This window comes from Zonotrichia albicollis, chromosome 6 (assembly GCF_047830755.1).
Source record: "Zonotrichia albicollis isolate bZonAlb1 chromosome 6, bZonAlb1.hap1, whole genome shotgun sequence".
NCBI classification, from domain to species: domain Eukaryota; kingdom Metazoa; phylum Chordata; class Aves; order Passeriformes; family Passerellidae; genus Zonotrichia; species Zonotrichia albicollis.
The window spans coordinates 41,453,238-41,472,258 of NC_133824.1; the positions used below are offsets into that span (position 1 = coordinate 41,453,238).

At 44.3% G+C, this 19,021-nt stretch overlaps 1 protein-coding gene and 1 pseudogene across 8 annotated transcripts in view; one reads left to right on the forward strand and one right to left on the reverse strand.

Moving 5' to 3' along the window:
- Positions 1–11,799: 11,799 nt before the first annotated feature.
- Positions 11,800–12,593, reverse strand: LOC102072008 (pre-mRNA-splicing factor SPF27 pseudogene; annotated as a pseudogene).
- Positions 12,594–15,384: 2,791 nt separating this feature from the next.
- The window catches only part of PTPN5 (protein tyrosine phosphatase non-receptor type 5), a 110,582-nt gene continuing 106,945 nt past the window's right edge, over positions 15,385–19,021 (forward strand). For 4 of the 8 annotated variants that reach the window (XM_074543332.1, XM_074543333.1, XM_074543334.1 and 1 more), the window contains exon 1: positions 15,700–15,840. The gene's annotated coding sequence lies outside the window, so the exon portion shown is untranslated. Of the gene's footprint in view, positions 15,407–15,491; positions 15,630–15,699; positions 15,841–15,905; positions 16,047–16,468; positions 16,600–19,021 lie in introns of those variants that run through there. The other 4 variants (XM_074543341.1, XM_074543337.1, XM_074543336.1 and 1 more) reach the window with 4 other exon arrangements.

Consider the following 19,021-nt stretch of genomic DNA (forward strand, 5'->3'; position numbering starts at 1 on the left):
CTTTTTTTACTTCTGTATTTCTTGTTAAGCTTCCCCAAGAGGGCTTGGGCTCCAGTACATCTATTTAGTGAGAAATGGCCTCAGTCTGGATCTGATACAAGAGAAAAAATATTATCATCCTGTTTTCTTACCAGAAGGAACTGAGGGACATGGCAATTTGCTCATGCACTCCAAAGGTCTGTGTCAGAGATGGAATTTTAATTTGGATCTCTTGAGTCTCTTGCAGTGTCATTTCTGGTGGCTCAGTGAAAACAGACTTGAATTTCTGTCACATTTCTGAAGGCAGAGGGCCTCGCACAGGCTTCCTTCAGCTTCCATACATGACTGCAATGCCTCTGAGAGTTGCTGAGTGACAGGAGACTCCTTCTTCCCCTGCTGGCAAGATAAGTGTGTTTATTATTTTTTTCAATCCGCATTTTGGAAGGTTACTTATGCAGGCTTAGAAGTTCACTCTTCTGTGACTCTTCTGTGTCAGCACTCAAGAGTCATGGTCCCTGCTGCTGAATATTTGCACTGCTCTTTTGATCCACAGCTTTGAAGAGAGATCTATCAGAGAAGAGGGGGAACTGCCACAGCTGTCTCTTCTAGAAGTATTTATTTATGCTTATAAAACCAGATGGGAAAGGTGCCCATCCTGTGCTCTAGGTACTCCTGATAATTGTTTAAAAGCACAGAAGGACAAAACCAGTAGACCTACCCTTGCTTAGAGCCTACATCAAAACCAAGAGAGTAATAGGAAAGAGAATATCCAGGCCTCTGGGGTGAAAAAAACCCCCATGCATTAAGAAGCACCCATATTTCTAAACAGCCTAGAATTTTCCAACTCCTCCAATCACAACAGATTGGGGAATTCTGCAAAAATATGTGGTGGTCAAGCAGTCTGACCATAACAGAGCAGGTCCCAAGAACATCCAGGTTTATCTATGCAAATAAAAAAAAATGAACACTAATTTTTCTTGATGACTGAAGAGCTTCTTAAAATTTCTGACCTGGATGTAATTTGCTCATCGTTGGTCACACATATCAATAACTCCATATAAAAATCCCCATTGGCTCTCTCTTGCTCATGCTTGTCAAAGTACCAGGGATAAAACCCAGCAACTTCACAATCTCTGCTCTGATCCAGTACAACAGCATTCAAACATAGGAATCAACCATACACTTTATTGTCACTGGGGAAAAAAACAACAACAACAAAAACAAAAACAAATAACCAAACCAACAAAAAAATATTGACTAATTCCTTTCCTGCCCTCCCTCTCCTTCTGAGTCTTTTTAAATCATTCAGTGCCATTCATTGAAAGCTGTTGTTTTCTCCCAGGAGGTGACAGCTGCCTTGAGAGAGCATTCCTGCAGTACCCTAAGTGGCTTTCAGAGCCAGAGGTGGCATTTAGATGCAGGCAGAACAAACCATGAGGTTTAGAACACCCCACTGGAGGGGCAGCTGAGAGCTCAGAGTGCCTCAGAAAACAGAATTACAGCCCACTCAGACAGGAGGTAGGAATTGAGAACCAATTTTTAAATATCCCATGCAGCCATTCCTACTGCAATATTTTGCTTTCCTGCAAAGAAGTTGAAGTGGCAGCCAAAAACTAACCTTGTATTGCAAGAAAATATGTTTTTGTTTTCTTTTTTTTTTTTTTTAAATCATGTCCTTGTTCATATTTTCCTTAGATGTTAGCTTTCTAGAAGGTCCAGGCTGGTTTCTGTAGTTCTGGTATCTCTAAGCAAGTTTTCTGAAAAGTCTCTGCATTTGACATGTTGGAAAATATTTGGACAGCATGAAGTTTCACTGAATTTACTCTTATTAGACCTATTTAAACATCTCTAAACTGATGACCAAATGCCCCTTGGGATGGGGGCAGTTTGCTAAAGTCATTGACTTTGCTTTTGAAAGGCATTTTCCAGGTAAAAATATAGCCTATCTTCAGTCATCATGGGCCACTTGGCCCATGACAGAATCACAGGATTCTGAAATTCTGTGTTAAATACTTTTTCCTCACAAGGCACCACCATTTTGTCCCACCCAGGTTTCCAAACTCATATTAGCAGTGTTCTTGTATATCTTGCATTCTCCTATTGGTCCTGTTGGATTTCTCCCTGACACCATTATCATAATTGTGGAAGATGAAGGGATTGCTTATCTCCTGATGCCAAGAGCCCTGGCCTTTGCTCCTTCTCATCAATAAAACTTCATGTTTTTGAGCCAAGCTGGAATGGTTATCAGTCACATCAATGTTAATTTGTGCCTGTGAACTTCAGTACCACTGCCTTGTGCTTTTTCAGCTCAATCCCAGCTGAATTCTCCTGTTAATTTGGAATGGGCACAAGGCAGGGCAACCAACAGTGTGCCCTGGGACTCACCTGGCCTTGGGCAATTTAGGGAGACCCAGTGGGTTGGCATGACAATCACTAATTACTCAGGTGACACAGAGACAAGTCAAACTTGTCACGACTTTTTGACAGAGACAAGTCAAAAGAGAGAAAAGTCAAAAACAGAGACAAGTCAAACTGAATTCAAACAAAAAATCAAAAGTTCAGGAAACATAATACAGCCAATTCACTTTAGGACAACAGAAATATCTGAGACCTCTAATTCTTAATCAGTACTTATTGTAATTTATTGTAACTTTTCAACCCACAGAAAGGAAAGCACATCAATATTACCATGTGTGCTGCTTTTGCATTAATTGATTTGTGGCAAAGAGGGAAAAACTTGGCCTAATTCCTAATAAATACAAATTTTCAAATACCAGATTTTCGAATGGGACAAAATGTTTATATTTGTTTTCTTTAACTACGGAGTGAGAAAGAATCCTAGGCATAAGCACATGAACCTCCAGATTACTTCTGCTTCTTGATGGAGGAATGGAAGCACAAAGTGACTGAGCTCTGACTGATCCAAGGACACAAAAACCCAGTAAATCATCCAAATTACTTTCAGGAGCCAGGAATTCTGATTCTTTGTCCACTGCTGCAGTGACTAAATAATGATGCCAGCCATGATAAAACCATATAAGAGGAGAAGGTGGGCGTTAGAACACCAGCAATTAGCAACAGCTAGGCTAATCATATGTAGTCTGTGTAATCCAAACACTTAGAAAAATACTTTCTCCAGCCCACAGAGGAAAATTGTATCACTCCATACTCCTACAATGCATTGTACTACATTTCTTGTTAAAGCAGCATCAACAGTTTGGGTAACACTCTTTACTAACATATTCTTAAGTTGGAAATAGGAAATGAGTAACAACACAAGCAACAGCATCTCCTGTGTTACTTTTGTGTGTGTTTGTGATATATTAGTGAGGTGTGTCACTGCTCTGAATCAACAGGAGGGACACCAGGTCACTTCAGTCCTGGTGACATTAAATTGAAACCAAAGGTCACCCTTTTGTTTCTCTCCTGCTCTCAGGGGCAATGCATCAATAAATGCAATGACAAGAGTTCCATGCTGTGAAAGAGTTAATGTCCACAGAATTGACATTCAAATGAAGGGATTAAAATACTGTAAATTTAACAAGCAAAATTGATCTCAGATAGAATTGGCTTTGGAATAGGGGTCCAGTCATGCCTCAGTGCTGCTTTAGGCAAGTCTCTCACCATCACATTGCAAAGGAAACTGGAAGGGATCTTTCAGTTGGTACTTTGGCAAATGAACAGGAACTTATTCTTAACTTTTTGTTTCCTAATTGTTGAACTGTTCCAATAGCTATTTGCATTCAAACAGCTCTAGGCATTCACAGGAAGAACACAAAAATAGAAAAATCAAAAATCAAACTTGAGGCCTTTGAAGACTTAGTCAGTTCTGGATATGCATAGGCATTACTTGCATCAGTTTCAAAAGGAATTTCCCTGGCTTATGCCATGGACAATTTCCATTGTTAAGAGGTACACTGCTGGCATGAATCCCTCCCTTTTCTCCTACAGTTCCAAGCCATCAGGTGTGCATTAACAAGCCAGGTAAAATCAAAACCATTCTCAACAGCCCACCTTCAATTAAGCAAGCTCTGTGTCCCTGGCAAAGCAGTGCTTTGCAATAGGCCATAAAGACCAGGGCTCATTGTTCCAAGCTTTATTCTGGTGATGTGATTTTATAGAGGAAATAGATGAAAAGATGAACTGTAACTCCCTCACTCCCTCCTCAGTGGGATGGGAGAGAGAATCAGAATGGTAAGAGTGGGAAAACTCATGGGTTGAGATAAAGACAGTTTTATAGGTAAAGCAAAACAGATTCTCTCCTTTCCAAGGGCAGGCAAGTGTTCAGCCATGCCCAGCACAACCAGGCTTCATCACACGTAACTATGACTGGGGAAGGCAAACACCATCCCTCCCCACATCTCCCCCATTCCTTTTCCTTGCCCAGCTTTGTAGCTGAGCCTGATGGCTCATGGTGAGGAATGTCCCCCTGGGCAGCTGGGGGGGTCAGCTGTCCTGGCTGTGTCCCTCCCAACCTCCTGTGCTCTCCCAGCCTCCCCCCTGATGGGGTTGAGAGGCAGAAAAGGCCTTGGCTCTGTGCAAGCCCTGCTCAGCAGCAATGAAAACATCCCTGTATTTCCAGCACAGTTTCCAGCACAAATCTGAAACACAGCCCCACACCAATGACTGTGAAGAAAATTAACTCTAGCCCAGCCAGAGCCAGCACAACCAGTAATTCTCTAAGCTTGGAGCTTAGAGCAGGTGCACTTGCTTTCTTTAATAATGCTTCTTGCCTCCTCCTACTCAGGCCTGTGACAGTCCGCCCCTACTTCATTTTAAGAAGATAAAGCTACAGAATATGGATAAAGATGCAGGGTAAGTATATAGATGCTATATCACTATATGTAGTGATACAACAGTTGGCCACAGGTAAATAATTTCTTTTTTATCTTAAGATGAAGCTCTCTCCAGCTGAAGTTTGGATGACCTTTCAGTTTCTCTTGCTGAATTCCATGCTTAAGCGCCATATGGATCCCATGTCAGCTACTCCTCCTGTGAGTGTCACACACACCAACTGGTGTGCTTTCCCAAGCCCTTGGTAATGAGAATGGCTTGTTTCTTTCTCATGTGGTTAGCAAAAAAGTTAAAATTCTATTTTTTTTGCAGTACATAAATTTAACACTGTCTGTATGTTGCACGTCAAGAGGAAATAAGTTACAGGGCAGACAGTGCCAATAGCAATAAGACTCTCCTTACTTCGTTTTATCATTGTCGTTGTTCATTATGGATACTTCTCCAATTGGGAGAACTTGATTCATAAGCTCCCATATGTCACAGCTTGGAGGAACTTCTGAGCAGTGCCTGGTGAACTGGCTTTGTCACAACAGGCACAAAGAAAGGGCGCTGCTGCTGGCAGTTCAGTAGAGCTAAGTGACAACGAGACTGGGAACAAATATCAACTAGAAGAATTCAAAGAAAAAGCTTGACAACAACTTCAGGTGCCAGACAAAGCAGTCTTGCAGACTATATGCCAACTTCTGATGACTACATACAATATGTAGGTCCTTGGTTTCTTAAACAAGTTATTTTCAGCAAAGGGATATAGATCTTGTCTTTATGTTACCTACCAGGATGTATAAATTTAAAATTTTAGCTGGTTATATGCCCTGAAACCTGATTAGACCACAGATAAATGTTGTCTTTTACCAATATACCAAAGGTATTTTTAAGACATCAAGATACTTTTAAAACACAAAGAGTTATTTTCTATGGTGGTGATCTCACAGAAATACAATCCTGAAGTTATCTCTGCTCAGGGTATTGATCATAAGGCCCTAATCAATTTGATTTCCCTGGTTCAGTATTTTAGCCTGCCATCCCTCAGGGTCCCCATTATTCATATACATCTTTACATCTCTATGTACAACCATAATTGCTGCTATACACTGGCAATGAATGAACTTCAGTAGCAAAGGACATTTATCACAGACACATGAAAAACTTAGGAAGCATCCCAGAAATTATCACTTCATGAACGAATCAGCTGAATTCCCATATTTTTAAATATTTCTGACCTTGGTAAGACTATTTCAAGTCAGAAGGTACTTTCTATGGAACATTTTTCTATGGACCAAATGTACTTGTTTGTGGTTTTGGATAATTTTGGACATAAATTTTCTCAATTCTGCATCAAGAGGACTATTAAATTAGAGAGATGATCAGGTAAAAATCTTTAGCTATCCCCAGCTATAGACACTCCAGCTATCTCAAGTGTCTGTCAGTGCTGCTTAGCAGCAAGGCATGCTGTGAAAGGCTTGTTTACTAATATTTGCAAGACTACAACAGATGTACAAAATGAGCTAGGCTACAGTGAACATTAAGAAAGGGCAGCTGATTGTTTAATCTAGAGAGAGGGAATTTGCTAGAAACACCACTAGCTGTTTGCTGGCATGGAAATTTTAATAGTCAAGAGGAATATTCTCTGTAGCATCACCTCTAACTTTCAAATTTGTGCTTTTTTCTCCCAAAATCACTGAAGGTGGAGTACAGGTTTTTGTGTATAGGAAGGTCTGGCTGGTGATTGCTGTTACTTTTACCAAAACTTTTGTCATTTGACTATTTGTATGTAAAATATGCAACAGCAAGAAGGAAAAATTTATGCAGAGACAATGTTTTGAATGCTAGATATGCACAGGAGGGATCCTGCAGAGAGATGAAATCAATCTAGGGATAAGTGGGGTACTTTAATGCTCCAGGAAGCTTGATGTGTATTAAAGAGAAACATTTTAGAATTCACTGTGTATATCTCACTGTTTAGGTTTATACAGCAGCCATTAGTTCTTCTTCTTGTTGGCTAATACAACAAATTTTATGGCTGTGAGTACATACATATATAAAAATATGTATGTGAGATACTATACTTAATTCAGATTGCCTCTACAATCCAGGTCCTGTAGTTTCATGCTTCTACAAGTCTTGTCTTGTTAGGACCCCGTTCAATTGGTATAGGAAACTACAACCCTGGCCTCAAAAATTTAGTTTCCAATTTAGAAAAATTTACTTTAATCAGTAATAACAAGTATCAGGGAAAGAGGAAAAGCAATACAGGTGATAAGAGCAGGCAATTACGAAGTTAACAAAATTATTTTGATTTTAGAATTTCCCCATCAAAATCTTAATACCTAATATTTTGTTAAGATTTTTTAATAACTATTTTAAAATCAGCCTTGACCAAATGAGCAGTCCTGAACTCTCAAGAGTGCCAGAAAGTAATTTTGAAATTTTAAATGCACTGCATTTGTGGATTCTGTTTCAAACTACCTCCCAGGACCCGATACCAACAATGCATAGAACACCCAGTGATTGCTGTAAACAGTCTTAAGTTGAGCAGCAGCCTATTATCAAAGGTCCCACAAACACCACCAGCTGCTTTTGGATGTGCACTGTCTATTTTAGGTCCTCTTTTTAGATTCATGCATACAATGATCTAAAGCTCTTTCACTTCTCACTATCAGGCCATTTTCACAATCATACATTCTCAGTGTCAGAGCTCTTGCTCTCTCCTGCAGCAAAGGTCTCTCATGCTGTAGCTCTAGAGGTCTGCAGGCCTGATCCCCTGAAAACATCCTGCCATCAGTACACTTTTTGTCCTCAAACAAGGAATAGCAAGCTGCCATTCTGATTTCCTCTGAGCCATATGCTTCAGCATCTTGAGAGCATCCAAGCCAAGACTTCCTCTGCTTAGCTTGAACCTCTGAAATGAGATAACCTCACAGTCCCAATCTTATACTTCTGGATTTTTTATTTCTGACTTTTGTGCAAATTGATGTTTATAACACAAGCACAAGTTATGCTCCCAAAATTTTGAATCTGATGTTGTTAACCTTCTGCAGTGTGCATTTATCAAAATAGCTGCTGGTGACAAAGCTGAGAGGGGAAACCCCAGGACATGCACCATATGGTGACAGGGACAGCAACAGAGACAGTAAGAAATAGTAATTGCTAAATAAAACAATCCTTCCCAGTTTCAAAATGGCTTTTCCAGGAAGTATTAATAACTCCTGGTTGATTCTTCCTTCTGACTACTTGGTTCTGAATAAACACATATCTACCTTAACTTTGGGAAAAGTTTTTTTTCCTCCTTCTGCCTTTTTTAACATTTGAAATATAAGTAGCATTATAGTAACCATGGTATCCTGATGACATAATGGTTACCATGAGAACAAAGCTGAAATAGTGTCATCAGAGCCCCTTCTCTCTGCTGTGTGTTGAGTTTTATATTTAATAGAGATGGCCAAACTGCTGCCACCCAGCCTGGCCAATGCTTTCTGGCTTCATGGTTTCAAAGCTCATAAAAGCAGAGCTGCCCTGTGCTTCTGCCTTGGTACAGTTAGTTTTGCTTCAGGGCAGCTGTGTCACCAGCTTATGAGATGGGTCTGCATAGCAGCAGGTGAGAGGATAACAGTAGTAACAGATTCCCTCAGGACAGTGGCATTTGTCATGTGCCTTGGGCATCCCCCAGTGCCCCTGGCCGTGAGTAAAGTGATGGTTCTTCATCTCCACTTGCCAGACAAACCAGATTTTAAATATTTTTTACTTACTTAACTGTGCTGAAGATTTCTCTGCTAGGCTGTGCAGGGTCTCTCCATGCATGGTTGCCTGTGGTCCAGTCCTGCAATTACCTCTGCCCAGAGAGTGCTCTGCATCCACAAAGGAATCCACTGGCCACTGCCAAAAGGCTGTACCCAGAACACAGCTACAACTTCAGACAAACAAAAGTTATTCCCAGCTAGTTTCCTCAGAGAAGATCCTCTCTTTTACTGCAGGAACTGCTGGACATGACTCACCGCATATTGTTTGTTCATTTTGCTATATATATTTCCCAAATGCTATTTTAAGTTGCATTTCTCCCTTATGCTCCTACCAAGTTTACTGCATGAAAACAACCCTCCAGTTTTAATTTCATATTTAACCAAAACAAATGTGGTGTGGCTGTGTTCACTTCAGTAAAGCTATCTGGATTTGTATTCTGCATACAGATATAAGAAAGCTGGTCAGAAGGAAAGACATGGAAGGTACTACAAAACAAAGGGGCCAATGAAGCAGGCAGCATTTCATACAAAGCTCCCTGCATTCTGCCTGTGCTTCCACACCAACCCAATTCACTGCCTGCAGATGGAACCATGCATTTTCTTCCTCTTCTAACCAGAATCCACTGCACAGATTCTTCCTGAAGATTCTGACCATAACCTGTTTTGGCTGAACAGGCCCAGCTCCCTCATCCATTCCTCATAGGAGAGATGCTCCAGACCCTTAACCATCTTGCACTCCTCCACTGGACCCACTCCAGGAGCTCCATGTCTCTCTTGTACTGGGGAGCCCAGAGCTCAGCACATATCCTAGGGGGGCCTTCACCAGGGCTGAGCAGAGGGACAGGATCACCTTCCTGGCCTGCTGGCAATGCTTCTCCTAATTCCCCCCAGGATACCATTGGCCTTCTTGGCCACAGGGGCGCACTGATGGCTCATGGACAACTTGTTGTCCAAGCAGGACTCCCAGGTACTCTGCAGAGCTGCTTCCCAGCTGATCAGCCAAAGTCAGATGGGTCTCATGTCCAGCAGGTCAAACAGGGAATATAAGCCAAAGTAATTTAGAAACCAAATGGATTAGATTTTTCAATTACTTTCTTGACCATGAAATCAAATGGACATAGACTATTAACAAGAACACGAATACAGGAGCGCATCAACTTCAAATGTTACAAATTCCCAGTTATTCCCACCTTAACCCTTACCAGGATCCTTAACTGTCTAAGGAAGGGGACCAGGACACCAGTTGGTTCATCACAGGTTCAGTCCGGTCCCGTCTGGTCCAGTTTATTGAAGAAAATATCAAACACTTATACAGCAAATAATAAGCTTATGAATATTCTGTAAGCCAAGCAATCTATTGGTTAAACTATACCATGAACTCTTCCTCATTCCTTAGGGGTTACATCTCTCTTTTCTCATGTCTCTTTCACTGTTTGTTATCACACTACAGCTAGGCCCAAGGACATGCTATCTATGCAGGTGCAGGACTTGGAATTAGCCACGGTTTTGTACTTTTCCAGTGTCTAGCCAGCCAAACTCCCAACACTTAACAGCTGCCTCATACACAGTATAGTGCAAATACTTCGCTCTAAGCAAGGTCAAGACTTTACACAAAATTCAGCAATGGCCTCTGTTCTACAGCTGCATCAGTGAGTGCTCTGAAAAGATTTACACCTTCTGAGCACTGCCTCGAACCTCCCTCATCAGCTGTGCTTCACCCAAAGTTCAGCCCTGATCCCAGCTGTAACTCCGAGTCAGCAACCTCTGCCTGCCCAGCAGGGAGCTCCTGCCAGCATCAACACTGAATTCCCTGGCATGGCTGGCTGACACACCCAGCTTGCTGGTCACTGAGTCTCCACTCTCTGCCCCGTGTTTGATGTTGGCCTCACCACAATCTCGCATTTAAACCCTTTCTAATTGTGTTTGGGTGACAAAACACCAGAGCAAACCCAGGTTGCCACCAGCCTAACTCAAGTTCATCATGCCCTCATAGCTCATCCATGTACCCAATCCCAAATTATGGCCCCTTTTTTCTGACACAATTTTAACAGCAAGTAGGTGGTTGATTCTACCATGTCCTCTGCAGAGTAGAGGGTACCAAAATTTTGTTATTCAAAATAAATTCTGGCAGATTTGGGATGTTTTTCAGCAAAAAAATTGCAGAGAACCACAAGTGGTTTTAATGTCAGACCTTCTGCACTTTGGTGCACTCAAGAAGAAAAATGATTTCTCAGAATAAAGCAGAGAAACCCTGCTGCTTCTCAGCTCTGTGTTGCAGCCAGCCCCAAAACCCTGCAAAGGTACTGTGCACCCCACGGTACTGAGCTGGTATGGTAGCTTGAAGCACTTGGGAATAAGGAGAACTGATTCCATGGTCCACTGCAGTCTTTCTGAGCCCTCAGAGGACGTTCCATCACAAGATGATTCCAGGTTTTCATAACACTGACTTTTGGAATAGGATACTGACCTAGTGCAGTAGTTTAGTTTTCCCTTACATCAAACTGACTCACCCTGCTCTGATACCAGCTCACAATTCCCTCTTAATTGGGAAAATCACTAGGATAGTACTCACTGCCAGAATTCTGGGTCATAAAGTCATTCTCTGACTCACAAGAAGGTTTACAACAGCTGTGGCAGTGATATGTACTGCAGGTGAGTCATATTGAACTGTCATAGACAGGTAGAAGAATTATAAAAGAAAGGCCTTATGAAATCAGGCCTCATTCTGCTAAAATTGCCAAAGCTGGCCTGTCATTTCTTCTAAGTGCAGCTAACAAGCAATTTGCAAGTTCCTATGTGAAGCTATTTTGAGAATGAGAAATTCATTTAATACAACAATCTATTCTGAGGGTGAAAACCAAATGCACCTGTGTAAACAATACTCTTTGTCCCATGAGGACCCACAAAGGAAAAATGTAAACATATCTAGAAAGAGAAAATTTGATAGGCATATACAATAGCCCTCACTGACCAATGAACTGAGCTTCACTGTATTGCTGACCAATTAGGTTTAACACAGTGCCTGCTGATATTTCCTACAAATATGAGCTCTGTGAATAAAGAATTGGCTTTCTGCATGAAGAAAATGGATTCTCGACTGATTTATTCCAACATGTGGTGACCCCGAAGACTCAATCAATGTGAATGTAACATGAACAAAAGAAACTACGGAAATACACTTTTACCATCTCACACAACTCCAGCTAGAGGTGTCTACAGGCACAGCATCTCCAAAGTGTCTGGTTTGTAGTTTTTAACACATGCTGCATTGGGAAGAGTCAGGATTAAGTCACTGAAAGTCTTGCTGGAAATTCTCCTTGTTTGCTTCCCCATGCTGCTGCTTGGTTTGTGAAATTTCATTTTCCATCTGCACAATAGCAATCTCATGATTTTTACTGACAAGAGAGATCCATGCGGATTCCATTTCTCGCAGCTTAGCCCCAGCTGTGAGCTGCACGTTCTTCCTCTGCCAGTTCAGGTCTTGAATGTTTTTCCTCAATTTCTGAAGCTCTTCCTGGCCATGTTCTATCATATGAACTAGGCGCTCCTCGTACAACGTCCAGGCGTTGCAGCCATGCTGGGACATGAGCTTCAGGTTCTTGATGCGCACAGTGCTCCAGCTGTGCCATGGAATTGTTCACACACTCCTGATACGCTGTGATGTCGTTCATCTGCCCGGAGGATGGGGCAGGCAGCTCATACCTCTTCATACTGAATAGTTCCAGGGGCTGCCAGGTGCTCAATTTTGTTCTGCATGAGCTCGGTCTCAAAGGCGCTGTAGTCATGCATGAGCAGGTAGCAGAGGTAGTTCTTGGTTGGTTGGTACTGCAGTGTCTCCTCCTCTACCAGCACCACAGCCGCCTCCTGCACACCCTGTGCCTCACAGCCCTGGCTAAGCAGGGCAGCACATCCCTGGCCACCAGCCCCTGGCCACCAGCCCCTGGCCTGACACCTTGGCTGCGCGCACTCACATCTCGCCCAGCGGGACTGCATGCAGCTGTGCTCCCCTGTGCGCCTGCAGCGCTCCTCTTCTCCCAAGATTATTTGCAGCAATTAATTTTAGGTACTTAACTAAGTCCTATAGCATTGAATTTTATCTGCAGCAGTTTTTTAAAATTTATAAATAATTTGGTCACACAAAAAAGAATTTTACTGCTGAAGCAAAGTCAGAATACAACCTGACACCCTGTGGGTCAGGGTGTTGGTAGCAGTCCAGATAAATGGTGGGTGCAGTTTTCCTGGAGTGACAAACGTGGCTCTGTTGAAGCAGTGATCCTGTAGAAAGGTGTAATTTTTCTCTGAAGGTCCAGTGGTGGCATAGAAGGGTCTAGTTTTCCTCTGGGAAGCCAGTGAATAAAAGCTCCCTGGTGTTCCAAATCTCAGATCGTATCCAGGCAAGAATGCTTGGCTCCTACCCCTGGGCAGAGCAACTCTCAATGGGATGATGTAATTTTATCAGCTACGCAGTGAGACTCAATGGCCCATGAACAGCAGATATCTCTTGGAAAGAGGATGTAAAGAACATTGCCCCACTCGGTTTTAACAGGTAGTGATAGAATATGTCCTTCTGGTTACATCTTGTATTGCTAGCTAAGACAGTTAAATATTGCTTTTCTACATTGTAAGATAGTTGTTTTCTTTTAAGAGATGACACTGACTAAAACAGCTGTGATGAAACACTGATAAACACCTATTTGTGGGTAAAGAAGATACAGCATGTTCACCCTTGATTTTGTCAAAATTTTATTGCTCCTTACAATCTCTGCTGTTTTATGTTCCGCAGAAAACACAGAAGAGTCAGTTATGGTTCCACATTATGCCTGTTACTGATTGTAAGCTGGTTTAGAGTTCCTTTGTTTCATTTTGCTGTCATAGGTACATGGCTGTTCAGAAAGGTGTTATCTCATTTTCCTAAGATGGTAACCACCGATACATTGATTATATGATGTGAATTTACTGATTTTATAATAGGCATTGTTCATAAGATGTTATTACTGCATTTATAGCTGGCTTCTTATATGCTTTAACATCTCTTGGTGTAATTACCTAAAAGACATATGCGCTTTCAGGATCCTTCATTTTTGTTCTCTAGCTGCTTATGCATCTCTTAGACCAAATATGTAAAGGATTGCACTGCCTTATCTTATAATGATACATTCATTGTTCTGCAACAAAAGATTTGATAATGCTTTATTGTCCCCTCAGTTTTCAGGAACACAAAATTTAAAAAAATTAAGTCCTTAGACACTTCTCTCCACAGAAATCAAAAGCAGCTTTTTTTAAAAATTCAGAGGCCAAAATTTTAGCTGATATAAATTTTCTGGCAGGCATTAAATTTGTGGAGGCATACTGGTTTAAAACAGCTCAGAATGTGATTCTAGATTAATGGGACAAACCCCCATGTTTATTGATTATGTAACTGCAAATGCAGATATGTCTCAAGTGCAGCATGCAATGTATGTACCAGCATATAATGAAATTTTGCATGCATATCCAGAAGTAGAAAATGTTCTTTTAAATTGTATGATATTTAAATAAATAAATACTACAAATACTTTTGCATGTTCAAATAAAGAATTCCAGTGAATAAAGTCAAGAAAATACATAAAATATTAGGTAAAGGAATTACTGATTTTTAGTGAATGGATAGAAAGGTAACCACTTACTTAGTAGGCCACCACCTGAACATTTAATCCTTTGTGCAGTAAGGCTACTAAAACTGACACCACAAACCAAATTTTAAAATAGTCATGCCAAAGCACTGGGACAACCTCTGGTCTCCAGCCAGAGGCTGTGAAGTGTGCACTTAAGTCACAAGCATTTTTGGGACAACTGATCTGAGGGGAAAAAGGATTACAAGGGCTACACCTCAGTACCAACTAATCACTAGGAAAACCAAGTGGGCTTTAGAAGTACTGTGAGATTGTTTCCTCCTTCCTATTACTTGTGGACAATAGCACTAGTTCAGGTATTAGGTGCTGGTTTTTTATGAGTACAAAATGAATCGCCTTCTGTGGAGCAAAGTGGGTTTATAGATGAGGAACTAACCAGTTGCTGAGGCATCTCTAAGGCTACAGTCGTGTCTCTGGCTCGAGAAGGCATCAACCTTCCACCTCCGGCCCTGTGGGAATAAACCCAGCAGAGGCATCGCAGTGTCTTCAAGCGGCCTTCGAGCCCCCTTTGAGCAGAGATGCCGGAGGTGCCGCTGGCAGTCAGCGGGCCCTGGCTCCCCTCACGAGCCCACAGCGGGGCGCTGCCCTCACAGCGGGGCCGGGGGGGAGGCTGCCCTCACAGCGGGGCCGGGGCAGGGGGGCTGCCCGCACACCGGGGGGCCGGGGCGGAGGGAGACTGCCCTCACAGCGGGGCCGGGGCGGGGGCTGCCCGCACACCGGGGCCGGCCGAGCCCGCCGCCCCCGGGCATCACTTCGGCAGCGGCCCCGGCGCTCCGAGGGCCGGTCCGGCTGCTCCCGCTCGCTGCCTGGCTGTTTCATTCATGCTTTCCCCCTCGCCATCTCCCTCTCCGACTGAGGGGAAACGGGAGCGCGCGTGGGCGGCCGCTGGAAGGCTCCCTGTCAGTCAAGCGGCCGAGCTGAAAAGAAGGCGATCGAGGGAGAAGGAGGCAGAACAGCTTTCCCGGGGGAGGGGGCGGCTGTTGTCGGCTGCCAGCCTCGCAGCCCTCCCCGGCGGCACCTGCAGAGACGGGCTGGGGGGAAGGGGGGAGCGGTGTTGCACCACAGACCTGCCCGCCGGGGGGAAGCGGCTCTTTCCTGCCGTTCGTCACCTGTCTCCCCCTCCCCACACACGCACCCAGCGGCGACGGGGCGGGGGGCGGCGGTCGCCCTGTCTGTCGAGCCCCAGGCCCAGGGTCCGTACCCCCGGCCCTGAGGGGGCTGCCCGTACGTGTCTGCCGGAGCAGCGGAGGGGGGGAGCCCGGGGGTGTCAGCAGTGGGGGTACGTGGGGCAGCGTGTCCCCTCAGCTCTCCGCAGGACTGGGGAACTTCCTCAGGCTGAGGGGGGCTCCGTGGTGCCGGCCCCAGCCGCAGCGCCCGGAGGCTTTCGAGAGGAGGCTCGGGGCAAGTCGCACGCTTTCGGGCGTGGGGCGGCCCCGTAGCGGCTGAGGTGGGCTGGCGCTCGGTACCGGCAGGGGAGGGGAGCGGGCGGCTGCCGACGGCGGGAGCGGGGCTCGGCGGGGGAGAGCCCGCTGCCCCCACCGTGCCGCAGCGCTGCCTTTGTGCTCCCTCCGCACCTGAGCGCCGGGCTGGGAGGGACGGCGCAGGTGGAGGCGGGCACGGCAGCAGCTGCGGCGCATCCCCGGAGCCGGGGCGGGGAGGTAAGGCGAGGCTGTGCCGTGCTGCGGCGGCGGCTCCCGGGGCTGCGGGGGGCTGCTGCACGCCGGAGGCTGTGCCTCGGGCCGGCGGCGGGCAGGGCACGTCCCTTGCCTGGCTTTTCCTGCAGCCTTTTCCCGCTTCGTCCTGCTGCACGCAGAGAGATGCAACAGCGGCAGCCCGGTCCCCTGGGGAAGGACGGGGCTCGGAGGTGGGCGAGCGGCATCAGCGGTGCCGGTGCGCGGTGGGGCTGCCGGGCACGGGGCCGGGGCCGGGGGCAGCGGCCGGCGATGTCCGCGCAGCCCCGCGGAGCGCTGAGGCGGCCCAGCCCTGCCCGGCTCCTCCGGGCCGCTCGCAGCCCCGGGCCGTCCGCTCCGCTCCGCGCCCGCAGGGCCCGGGCACAAGGCTGGGCTTTTCCCCCGTCACACAACGCCGAGAGACGCGGGGCAGATGCCGGTGCTTGGGAAGGGCTGGGGGGTTTGGGGGAGGCTGCTTTCGAACCGGCACAGCCGGCAGTTAACTAGCGGCTGCAGTTAAAATTTTAGCAGCAGCAGCAACAGCTTTGCGATGCTTTCCGGGAATGCTGCTGCCTGGGAGCTGATGTTCCAGGCGACCCGCGGTATGGGCCATCTCTCTCCTAGATGGCAGTGCTGAGAGCAGGATAGCTGCCGGTGTAGGCAATAAAGTGCTGGGAGCCTGGAGTCCTGTGCAGCTGGATTTTGGCAGAGTAATGGGTGGAACGGAACAGCATTCACGTGTGCTCTGTGAGCTAATTTGCAATTATGATAATTTTTTCCTTCAAACTTTACATACGGCTATCTTGTTATGCAATTGCGTTTTGGTGAGGCTGGAATTGTTACATTATGTGAGAAAGGAAAAGCAAATCTAGTAGGTTAAGCTTTTTGTATTGCAGTGTTATTTACAAAGTTGTTGAGGTTCGGATCCAGTTCAGCTGGCTGCCACCTGATTGGCAACGATTTACAGCTGGTGGCCAGGTTCTGTGTTTGTGTTAGAGCAACAAATCACGGAGTCAGAAGAAATGTGGCTGCATTATCCTCTCTTTTTTTTTGTTTACTTCCAACATGTTGCATATACCGACGAAGCAATTTTTTTATTTGATCACAATGCTTCGTTAGTCAGTTTGAGATGATAACTTCCTTGTTGTATAAATTGTGCAGTTAATCAGGTTCACATCTCAGACAGACCCGGAACTCTCGTTGATTTCAGCACAAGTTGTGTGGTGCATGACAAGGGTGCTGAATTTTACTGTGTGGGATAGCTGAAGCAAATTTTCTCACTGCTTGCTGTACTTCCAGTTTGTTCCTTTGGAGTAGCAGAATGTAGTGATTTTTCCAATTTTCTCATTGATATATTTGAGTTCATGTTGTACATCTGAAGCCAAGGATAATTCAGGGGCTCAATGTGTGCCCATTGACAGAGGAAATGTAACCAGTTGACTTGAATGGGGATAAAATTGACATGAGAATTCTTACTCTACATTTGCGTATAATGAGTCCAAATGTTCTCAGTAGGCATGTGCAGAAAGGTAAGCACATCACATCTGGTTGTTTTATTCCTTTTGTTGTAATTGAACAGGCGTTATTCTCTGTGGGATTGTGTCGTTGGTTTATTAGGTTTTTTACTTCTTATTTAGCAGTATTATGGTTTAAAGGCTTTAAAATGTTTGTCACTCCACTGCAGAAAGAGTTGCCAACTGCATGTCATGCATGTAAAACTAGAACAAGAGCCTTTAAATAGCAAAACCATCAATTTAGTAACAATTTAGTGTGATAAATGGCAGAATGCACAAAAAGAATGCAAATCTGAGCAATTATAGCATTCATCTTTTGGTATTAATATTGATTAAGTACAAAGCACAAAAGGGGAATATACACATACAGCTTTTAAGTGCCTAAAGTGGTTTGAAATGGAAGAGCTGTTTTCTGTTATATATTTTTTCTGTTACATGGTTTATGCTTTAAAAACAAGCATGGGGTGGGGGAAAGATCAGAGAAGAGAAGTTTTTACAAGCATTTCTTTTGTTTTCTGGATCTCAGAATTCCATTGTGTAGCAGGATGCTTTCCAGTATCTGCTTTCTCAGTATCTGGAAAGGCAGATGTTGCTGCAGCAGGAGCAATTATACTGATTTGCAGGACAGTTTAAAAAAAAACCCAGTTCTTTCTACTTCTGTCTAAAAAGGTCAGCCATGGTTTGGGCTTGTCAACAGAAGAGATGAGACAGGAAAGTGAAGTTTGTTCAACAAAGGGAGTGAAGTAATGTACAATTAGGAAATTTCTATTTCAGGAATAAGATGAGTAAATTTCCCTAACCAACTGCACTGAAGAATTTCACTTGCTTGGCTTTCTCTAACAATTGCCCATAAGCCAAGCCTTTGTGAAAGGCAGGGAGTTTGGTTGGGTTTGGTTGGTTGATCACTCTCTTCTGTGGAATGTTGAGTCCAAAGGCAGAAGAGGCAGTGGAGACTTGAGGCGTGTAGGCTTTTGTAGAAGAGCTTTTCTGACTTACAGCTTTTCAAAAGGTGCATGACAGAGTTCCATAACTGAGAATTTTGCTCTCACAGTTAATTTTCGGTTCCCTGCTTACCCTGTGTAGGCCACAGGAGCGTGTGACTGATGTGACCCAAGATTCAACCTACGATAGGGCCAGCTTCTTGGTTTAAACTGATGCTTAGAGACTTTATCTTGAGATTTCAGAGATAATGTGCTTCTACTTTAGAGAATATTTGGGACTTTCTTGCAAAGGGAACATGCAAATGAAATTTGAGAACTGGAGGACTGATTTGCACTAAAGCATCTTTAGCAGAATCAGGCCAGCATGTGTGTGCTGTATGTATTCATGCTACCACAGAGAGAGCAAGCTATGACAGTCAAGAAAGGCAAGGGTTTTGAACATCTCTGGAACATCACAGTATTTTTTATTTTGTGATGAAGCTCATGTTCTTTACAGACTCCTCTCCTAATTCTACCCAGAATTAAGACTGGCTTGATTCTACCCAGAACCAGACTATCCTGTGATTTTGAGCAACTTTAAAGAGTATGGTAATAATTCTCATCTCAAAAATCAGATTCAAGCTCCTGTGTTGTAAGAGTCCTGATCCATGACCAGCTAGAATGCCAGTAAGTAGAATGTAACTGGTATGTGTCTGTTTTACTTAGTCCTTCCTT